This window comes from Pholcus phalangioides, unplaced genomic scaffold (assembly GCF_987345545.1).
Source record: "Pholcus phalangioides strain wild (caught in Gottingen) unplaced genomic scaffold, Ppha-v1.0 ptg000007l_1, whole genome shotgun sequence".
NCBI lineage: Eukaryota > Metazoa > Arthropoda > Arachnida > Araneae > Pholcidae > Pholcus > Pholcus phalangioides.
The window spans coordinates 23,637,076-23,647,770 of NW_028301600.1; positions in this window are offsets into that span (position 1 = coordinate 23,637,076).

Here is a 10,695-nt window from a genome sequence, read left to right on the forward strand (position 1 = left end):
TGACTGGTTACGCGTTTTTTCCCCTTTAAACAGAATCCTCGGGGAATAAAAAGCTAATAAATTTCCCCGTAATGTTTCCCTATCTTTCCGGTTCGCGAGATAAAATCATCATAATATCTTGTGAATTAAAATAAACGCATAGACAAAAGCACTTGAATAAATACAATAAATAAAGCGTCTTGAATGTTTTTTTTTATGAATCGGATATTCTCTTCGTTTGCTAGATATGATCACCTGGGAGAGCATTTTTCAAAACTCTGGGCGAAGGCATATATCACCGGTTTATGATCACTATATACATGAAAACAACGACCTCCTAATATATAACGAAAATGAAGAATACATACTGTAAATACATAGCTAATAATGTTTTGTCGAAAGCAAAATATTTGCATTGAGCATTATTCGTTTCTGTCGGAAAAAAGTGAGAAAGGAGCATAACCTTCAGCAGTGACTTTATGCAAGGCTCCAGCAACAGCAAAATCACAAATCAATATTTTTATGGGCATCTTTTTATCAGCCACCTCGTTGGGCATTTTGCCTGTTGTGGCGTTGTATTTGTATTTGTATTTGTATTAGTGTCAGTATTCTTTTTACGGCCACGTAGCAAGGCATTTAAAGGTGCGTGAAAAAAAAAAGCACAAACCACGGCATGAGGTGAATTGACGATAAAAATTTAAGCAACCCAAGAAACTGCGCAAAACGCAGCGTGGTCATACACACGACTAATATAAAATAAATGAGCAAAAATGAAACAGTGAATCACTTCTTCCCGGTTTGACTGATAGTAGAACCCGGTGGTTGAGAAACACTGATCTAGATATAAGTCAACACAAAATCAAAACCAAATAGCGCTTCATTTATAAAACGTTAAAAGGTCCGAGGAGCATTATACAACATACAGAAGATAAGCGAATTCAAATAAACCGAATGGTGTAATCACTACTGTTTTTTCAATATCGGGGGTTCTAAATACAGGAATCTAATTGAAGGCTCAGGAAAAAATCAATTGCCGAATGCAAAAGACAAATAGCTTTAAGTCAGTGTCAGAAAATTCTGTTCCCGCAAGGTCACACATTTTGCGAGGGAAAGCAAAAGACTTTGAATCGCCTATGCTTAAGTCTTTCAAAAACGATTGAATGCGTTTGACTTTGGAAAAGCTAAATATTTTTATCAACATGCTTTTGATAGCAGAATACTTGACTGGATCAGGATTCCTAATCAAATCTGCAATAAAAAGCATTGTTTGCTGATCGTGTGCAGCGATTAATGTGCAATATTTAGTGTACAAGCCTTCAGGTCGCCCCCCCCCCCATGGAAAAATTCACAGATTTCATTTCGGGGGTCCCTGGATGAATCTCATTGATTTTTGTTGCTTAACATTGAAAAATTTGCAACATCGGTAGCCCGAGATAAAGCCAGTCTGGGGCTCCACCAAAAGTATGCGAATTGAGTCCCGGGTAACTGGTTGGAGACCATGGGCGGAGATACGGGGGGGGGGGGGGCTTGGGGGAATTTCCCCCCAGCGTCAAAGGTGGAGTCGACTGATCTAATGTATATATGTATATATAAATTGGCATCATCATCATCGTGCCCCCCTACAATAATGGCCGTGACCCCCCAGACTTCCAAGTCAATCTCCGCCTATGTTGGAGACCCTGGATATTATTCGTTTGTTATATGAGTACAAATGAAAATTCTTCGTGGCCATAACAGGGGGATGTCCGACAAGCTCCCAGGCCGGGGGCCCCACGTAGTATAGTTAACAGGTTTCATTTTGGGAGCTCTGGATGAATCGCATTGTCTTTTTGCTGTTTCACACTGTAAAAGTTGTAACAGTGGTAGCCCGAGATGAATATAATCTGGGCCCCCACTAAAATTCTGCGAATTGAGTCTTGGGTCCTTGATTGGGGCCTTGGAATTTATTTGTTGGTAAAATGAATACAAGTGAAAATTTTTCGAGCTTCGACAGGTCTCCAGTCTGGGGAACGCCGTTTCTTATACGCGTTCCTCATACGCGTTATTATCCATGATCTTTAAGGCCGGTACATACTACTATGACCTGATGTGTAACCACGTTCCGCTCCTTTAAGTTTATAGAAATTGACAAAATGGATCATTTTTCGTAAATTTTTTAATATTATTCAAAATTCCACGATCGGCACGCTATAGTTATGCTTATTTTAGGGTCAATAAGCGAAAATATGGATACATATAAATTAAAACATCGATATTTCAATCTTTATTGGTCACGCACAGGGCCGTCTTGAGAGCATCATGTGCCCCCAGGCCAAGTGATTTTTCCGAGGCCCTTACCTGGCCCGAAAAATGTGACTGAAAAAAGGGTATGCAAACACGTCAGTGAGCAAAAGAGTGATCTAGAGCTTGCGCAAGCATGTGAATGACCGAAAGAGTGACGCAAAGTGTGTGCAAGCATGTGAATGACCGAAAGAGTGACGCAAAGTGTGTGCAAGCATGTGAATGGCGGAAAGAGTGACCTAGAGCATGAGCAAGCATGTGAGTGACAAAAAAGGGGTGTATAAGTACATGGGTGATTAAAAGAGTGTGCAAGCATGTGAGTGACAAAAAAGGGGTGTATAAGTACATGGGTGATTAAAAGAGTGTGCAAGCATGTGAGTGACTAAAAGAGTGTGCAAGCATGTGAGTGACTAAAAGAGTGTGCAAGCATGTGAGTGACAAAAAAGGATGTATAAGTATATGGGTGACTAAAAGAGTGTGCAAGCATGTGAGTGACCAAAACAGTGTGCAAGCATGTGAGTGACCAAAACAGTGTGCAAGCATGTGAGTGACCAAAACAGTGTGCAAGCATGTGAGTGACCAAAACAGTGTGCAAGCATGCGAGTTACCAAAACAGTGTGCAAGCACGTGAGTGACCAAAACAGTGTGCAAGCATGTGGGACTGAAACTGCGTGCAATTCCCGAAAAATTCACCTACTTCTAGTTTTTTGAGGGCCTCGGGTCGTGCCCGGGTGGGCCCATGCGTTAAGACGGCATTGGTCACGCAATGTGTTCGACAAACAGGAATTGTTAAATTTTTTTCAGTTTTGTTGTGTAACTCTAAGCCCGTTTTGTCAGAACAAAATGACCCAGAACTCACCACGAGGTGGCTACACGTCGAGTTCCACCCACACCCTACACAGCCAACCATCCAAATTAACGGTGTCTGTGTAGTTTATATTCAATTTTAAAACTATTACCAAAATTGACTAGGAGAGAAAGAGATTCAGAGGTTCACTGCTACTTTTTCTACCGTTACTTTTCTAAATGTACACATGCAAAGTCTGACTTTTGGAAGAAATGAGGTATAACTGATCTTTATAACAGCGTAGATCTGATGTAGTGATCTCTAGCTTCATGTCCACATACTTTGGTTGAGGCCTCGGTAACAAGTTTGACACATCTCTCGACTGCCTGAGCGTGACAGGGAAACTTTTTATGTCTCTGATGGAACTAATAGTGTCGGAATTGGTGAGTGATAAATATCATCACACACTTCTCGTAGCATTGGGGAAGGATACAGCAGGCAAGTATTCCAGTAAATAATTTCAGTGTAATCGGTAGCTTCAAAGTTTATCTTAGGTGACACGAAGTGTCTAATAGTTTTACCTTAAAGCGCATCGTTTACATGTGCAATATTGCGGTAGCATTGGGAGTTCTAGCACTCGCTTGATGACTTTTTCTTTCGTAAGGGTGCAATTATAATGCATGTGTGTTCCCGCGATTCTGGAAACACCGCGTTGTCTCCGATCGGTTAAAAACCTGAATTTAAACTTTTTTTAGCTTGAAATTCGAGTTTTCAACCAATCGGAGACGATGCGAGTTTCCAGAATCAGAAATACGGATGCACTATGTTCACGCCCTAAGGAAAGAAATGGAGAGTAGTCATCGGTGAAAATTATTGAAGCGGGTTTTAAACCCTCTTTTTCTATTTCCCATGTAAACGGGGCTTTAGAGGCGGATTGTCTTGCTTTTGAAATTCTCCTTTATCCATGATCTCTTGCATGTTCTATGTCATCAACGATCATAGTCAGAAGTAAATTTTCAGGGTGTACAAAGAACGTACCGCGTTCAGTTACTGGGTTAACTACTTGAAGTACGTCGTAAAGCCGGGTTTTCCTAGGAGCAGGTTTTCTGCGCCGTGAATCACCCAGCGTGACACACCAGTAAGAAAAGCAGTATGAGTTTTCCTACAGAGCGCAATACGGCTCACGACAGCGCTTTACGTCGGGTATTATTGGCGGACTGCTTCTAGAGAAGTCAAATGCGTCGTGCGTCTTGCCGATGTTCTCTAGTGTATTTTCTTTCCCTTCAAACCGGAGCATGCAGACGAGAGTAGCTGATGCCAAGGCCATATACTATAATATAGCCGTCCTGATCTTATGCGATAAGCTAGGAAAACACAAACGCGTAGCGTGATTATGTAACACGTTTCTGCCGACGCGCAATGGCCCGATTCGGTTCACGTGGCGCAAAAAACCTGCTCCTAGGAAAACCCGACTTAGCTATATAAACGAAATCATTTCGTGAATCAACTAAAGATTGGTGACACCGGACGTGAAAAAAAAGAAACCACCATATCAGAGGTGAGTGCCGTAGATATACCGCCATTCAACGTGCGTGATGTGTGAAAGCACTTTCGAGTTGGCCGCTCCGAAACCGATGACAGAGTCAAAAACAACATACAACTACATCGTTGCAAATCTACCTCCCGATAACGCATCTCTAGTACGAGACATTCTCATGAACCCGCCAACTTCGGAGCCATACGAAAAACTAAAGCGCGAACTAGTCGCACGTTGCAGTGAATCCTCGTCTACACAGCTTAGGAAACTTCTCGCGTGTGAGCCATTAGGAGATCGAAAACCGTCAGACATTCTCCGTGAATTAAAATGAAGAGCGGAATCTCACAGCATTTCGGACGAACTATTGACAGAAATTCTTGCAACTGCCCAAATCTACTCTATACTCGCTGCCGTCAGCCCGCTAACCCTCGACAAAACGGCAGAGCTGGTCGACGAGATCCAAGAAGCAAGCCCACCTCATGTAGACGCCATGAAAAAAGTCAACAATCGGACATGATCGCACAAGTCCAAGAGGAGTTTGTCCAACTACGCCGCGAACTGAAAACAGTTTTGCGTGTGCGTTCTCGCAATGTTTCGCGCTCGCGTTTCCCCCGTTCAAGAAGATCAACAACACCACCTACGTCGCCGGATAGACAATTTTGCTGGTACCATAAGGCACTTCACCATGCAGGTTTACAAAAAACGACGAAGGCGGAGATTAGTAGAGACATGCTCCCTGCCAACGACACCTCGTCGCTTATTTGTAGTCGATCGAAGCACCAACATTTCGTTGCTTGGTGGACACTGGATCTGACGTTTCAATACTCCCAGCAAAAAAGCACTGACAAATGTCAAACACTTCTCCAACTTTCCGCTGCAAATTCGTCTCCAATAAACGGTCTATGGTGAGCGGACAGTCACTTTAGATTTTCAACGCCGATTTCTTGTACAACTTCAATTAGGGTAAATTCCCAATATACGGTATACTGCGATTTAGCGACTTTTTTTTATCGCCAAACACGCTTTAACGCAAGGGTTACGCAAAAACGATTAAAAACATGTGGAAATTTGAAAAAAAATTATACATATTAAATATGTGCATATGATATATGTTCTCGAATATTCTCCTCGATGAGAATATTCTCCGAAAGATTATTCTCGAGAATTTTACATCTCTATTTTAAACTACTGAAGATAGACTATACTGTACTTTATTTCCAACTACACGCCCCCCCCGCGGTAATCTAATTACATGCAAAAATAATTCTAAGCCCTGCATGTTAATTTGCAGGAATCCCCTACAGCGGTGAGTTAGTTCATCTATGACTATATATATTTCATTGATAACTTTTTTTCCAATAAATTTAAGGGAAAAAACAGCAGAGCAGTTTTTTTATTATTATTATTATAAGAAAATACTAAGGTATTGACTTTTTCCGTTTTTTTAACGAAATTTTCTGGAATTGTTAATTTTTTATGCAATCAAGGATTGATTTTCATCCAGAATCAGAATTTTTTCATGCCGATGTCTATCTCCTAAAGCGGGTCGTAAGCCGACTTATAAGTTACCTTTTATAAGTGATTACTTTCATAACTCATAAATTATATTAGGTATAATAACTGCGACTTTAAATAGTCTCGCATTTGTCAACTCACAAACATTTTAATCCACTGCGATTTACAGTAGCGCTTCTTTTCCCACCATTAGCGATTTTTCAACAATTCCAAGCTCCCGGACTGGAGCCCTGTCAGCCCTACCCTAGTGGGGCCATGGCGGAGGACGAAAGGGGCGATCTCTCTCCCCGCCTCACTATACACGCACTCAGATTCGGTCAGCACCATGCAAACGAGGTGGCCAAGTGGCCAACGCCCATTAGGGCGTTGGACTGCTAATCAAATAGGGCCTACCCACGTGAGTTAAAACTCCTCCTCGCCGTTTTGTTTTTATCCTGTTTCGGAGAGTACACACACAAACGTGCATTCTAATGTCTCATATAATCACGATTGTCTATAAAATTATTGATCGGACAGCATCATGAGGACAAGGTGGCCGAATGGTTAAGGCGATGGACTGCTACTTTGCACTCTACACGAATGCGTTCTAATCCCATCTCCGTTTCAGAAGAGTGAAAATTTAATATATAAAATAAAATGTCCTGACTGATCACCGCCCTTACGAAACCGCTGAAGCTATAAATATGAAATTTTGTCACTAGTTTCACTTCATATGATGTAAAGACTCATTGTGGGTCGTATTCACCGACATGGTTTAAACCTGTAGTTACAATTTTTGGATAAGAGATCAACATAGATTGGTTAAAACCCTGAATTTAACCAATCCGTGTCGATCTCTTATCAAAAAATTGTGACTATGGTTTAAACCATGTCGGTGAATACCGCCCTAAGAAGGGGGTTCTTCAAAATTCGACTCCTAAAAGGGAGTTTTCTCTCTTCGACTTCTTCTGTCCGAGTCCATAGAATCTCGTTCTACTCTAACAATCGCATGCCAAACGTACCTTACATGCGTTCACAAGCCTCTTTAGACTCCTACCCTTCGTAGCATTGCTCCCTCCTCGATAGTTGCGCGTCCAGTTGAATGTAGTCCTCAAATCGGTTAGTCCTCCGTAATTCTTGTGATAGTAAGCAAGTCTGTCAATATGGACCATCTCGAACTTCGGTGTCCTTTGATTCCACACTACGACGTTGTTCAGTTTCTCCATGACATGATAACGTACTTCCCGTGAAGTCTGGAGTTTCGGACACCCTCGTTTCCGGCGTTTTCCAAAGCCAGACAAGGTCTCTTTCCTTAGTCATGAGAAGTGGCCTTCGCATCGTAGCAAACTCTCATCTTCTCGGAGCCAAGGTTGATCCCGTCCCTGGCAATGCGATGCATATCCTCGAGGTGCTCCTGGAATTTCTCTATGTATTCTTCCATAGGAAGAAGCGAATCGTGTTGTTGCCCAAACAGCAGATCACTCGGCAGCCAAAAATCCCGTCCCATGAGCATCTGTGACGGTGAGAATCCGGTGCTCTCGTTGACGTCATTATAGGCCAGCAAGAGAAGTAGTAACTTCGAGTCCTAATCTTGCTGGTACTTCGACGCGAACAGCAAGAGGTGATTCAGGGTGGTTCTGCTGAATCTCTCCACCATCCCATCGGATTCCGGACGAAGCGGAGTATAGTTCGCGTCTTTTCCATTCCCAGAAATTTGCACATCCCGATGAACACCGCTGACAAAGTTTCTTGCCTGATCGGAATAGATCAGCAGGGGGACACCGAATCGAGACACCCAATTCTGCGCCAATATTTGTGCCAGCGTCTCGGCCTCCTGATCGAGAACGGGAAATGCTTTCGGCCACTTGATGAAATAGTCCATCACCACAAGTATGTACTTGTTACCATCGTGGGTTTTAGATAAGGGTCCTACGATGTCCAGGGCAATTCTCTTGAACGGTGCACCAACGTTGTCGCGTTGAAGACGGCCACGAGTCCACTTTGGAGGTCCATTTCGGGTGGCACAGTTCTCACACTACTTCTCCACATCGGTCCTGGACTTGTCCCAATAGAATCGCGAACGAACCTTCTTTAGCGTTCTGGTGATGCCGAAATGTCTATCGGTCGGGCTTCCATGCAAACTCTTCTAAAAGTTCTCCCACATGGCCTATGGGTAGAATGAGTTGCCATCGGAAAGCTCCTTTCTGCCCTCTGACTCCCAATGGCGGTAGAACACGCCATTCCTCATCTCTAAGGAGTTCCAGAGGGCCCAATATCTCTTGGTGGTCAGACTGGAAGAGGCGAGGTCTTGCCACGTTGTTGTTCTTTCATTGTGAGCAACTAGTTACTCCTAATGTCCAAAGAGAGTCCATCTTTCTTCAGGAAGTCCAGTCCGAAGATATAAGAGTCCTGGATGTCGGCTGCGAAGATGGCATGACGATAGGTGACCGATACAATCTTCCCCGTGACTTCCAACTTTCCACGCACAGTTATCTTTACCGTGATTGTCTGCAGGGTCAACGACGGTGGCACGTAGAGACGTCGCTGCTAGAATCTTCGATCCATGTCTCCGAACGATGCTGACGTTGGCTCCAAGCTCGATGCTTATTAGGCACGGAAACCCATAAAATTCGCCTTCCACATACAGTCCACGCTCCCCATCATGTAGTTGTGAGCTATGATATGCTCGACGCTTCCTTCAACCGCAGCAGCGACCGGACTGGATCTCCTCACATGGCCTTTTGTGTTGCATACCGGAGTCAAATCTTGCTTGTTCCCAAGGATTTTCTTGGCACTTCCACGGAGTTCTTCCAGATTCTTGCTGATGTCCACCTTGAAGGTCGCGATGGACGTTTTGGTGGCGGCGACATCCTCTTTGCTGGCAATCGTTGATTCTAGTCTGTCCATGCCGGCTTTCATGTCCGCTCTCATGTAGGTCATCATCTCCTTCAGTGTGTTGTTCTCCCTCGTTCTTTTCCATACTTCTTGTTTTTACGATTCAAGTCCTTGAAGCGTCCAGCCGCCGACACCAGATTTATACCACCGGGGCTCGTCGAATTTCTGTCACCAGATTGGTTCCGTCACGCAGTGCCGTCTTAACGCATGGGCCCACCCAGAAGCCACAAGAGAAGAGAGGCCTCACAAAAATGAGATCCGGTTGAAATTTTCTAGGATTTACCAGGTAGGGCCTCCGAGAAACCACTTGGCTTGGGGCCCATGATACTCTTAAGACGGTCCTGCCGTCACGCGGATTTCTCTCAGGCTCTTCGCCGGACTTGACGATGCGTGAAAACTCGCAAGAACGAGAATTTGAGAACAAAGAAACACGCGCGTTCACAAGTCTTGCTAAAACAACAGCAGCCTTCCAAACACGTCTTCTCTCTTCGAATTCTTCTGTCCGAATCCATAGAATTTCATTCTTCTAGTCTAACAATCGACATGCCACGCGTACCTTACAATGCGTTCTCACAAGCCTCTTCAAATTCCTACCCTTGTAACAACATAAAATTGGAGCTTGAGGAATTCGGTCAGTATTATATTTTATAATATAGACACTCGCCCAGACGGGATTTCTGGAATTGCAACACCCATGTGGTCACGAGGGATTCTAGTTATTAGAAGGAATCATCGCCAAGCAATTTCCAAACTACCAAATCCACGCGAGCGAAGCCGAGAGTAACAGCTAGTTTCTCATAATCACGATAGTCTGAAATTATTGATCCGACGGGATAGCGGAGAAGAGGTAGCCGAGTGGTCACCGGCGAAGTTTAACTGCAATCGCAGGTTAAAGTATGAGAGATCGACCCGGATTGGCTAAAGTCCCGAATTCAACCAACCCGTTTCGATCTCTAATCCTTTAACCTGCGATTGCAATTAAACTCTGTCGATGAATACGGCCGTTAGGCGATGGACTGCTAATCCATTGCTCTCTGCTCAACCCTCATTGGTTCGAATCCCATCCTTGTCGTTTGTTTTTATTCCGTTGCGGAAAATAACAATGTGAAATTTCAATTTCTTATAATCACGATATTCTGCGAAATTATCGATCGAACGAAACCGGGTGGCCGAGTGGTTCAGGCGATGGACTGGTCTCTTCTCGCGTGGATTCAAATCCTACTCTCGTCATTTTGTTTCTATCCCGTTTCAGAAAGTAAAAATGTGAATATTTAATGTCTCAACGATTGTCTGTGAAATTATCGATAAGACGATATCATGTGGTCAATGCGATGGAGTGCTAATTTATTAGGTTCTGCCCGCGTAGGTTCGAATCCCATCCTCGTTGTGTTTTCATAGGCGGATGCATTGAACGGTTGGGAACTATGTAGTATTATAAGACTAGGTATCACCTTCATTTATCTTCCTGTTGAAGAGATGAACTATACTACCACAATGACATCATGCCAAAATTTTGCTTAGCCAGGGCCACACTTGTGTCAAGCCTGGACCAACAGTCATTCACAAATATTTGCTTCCTATATTTGCCTTCCCCGTGGTATGAAGTGGCATAGGCTGGCTACACATTGGTCTAATATTCCTTGGCAAATATTTGCTTCTATAACATAATATGCATAGTGACTGTTGATGTTCTCCGACAATTGTGTGACCAGACGGATTGGAA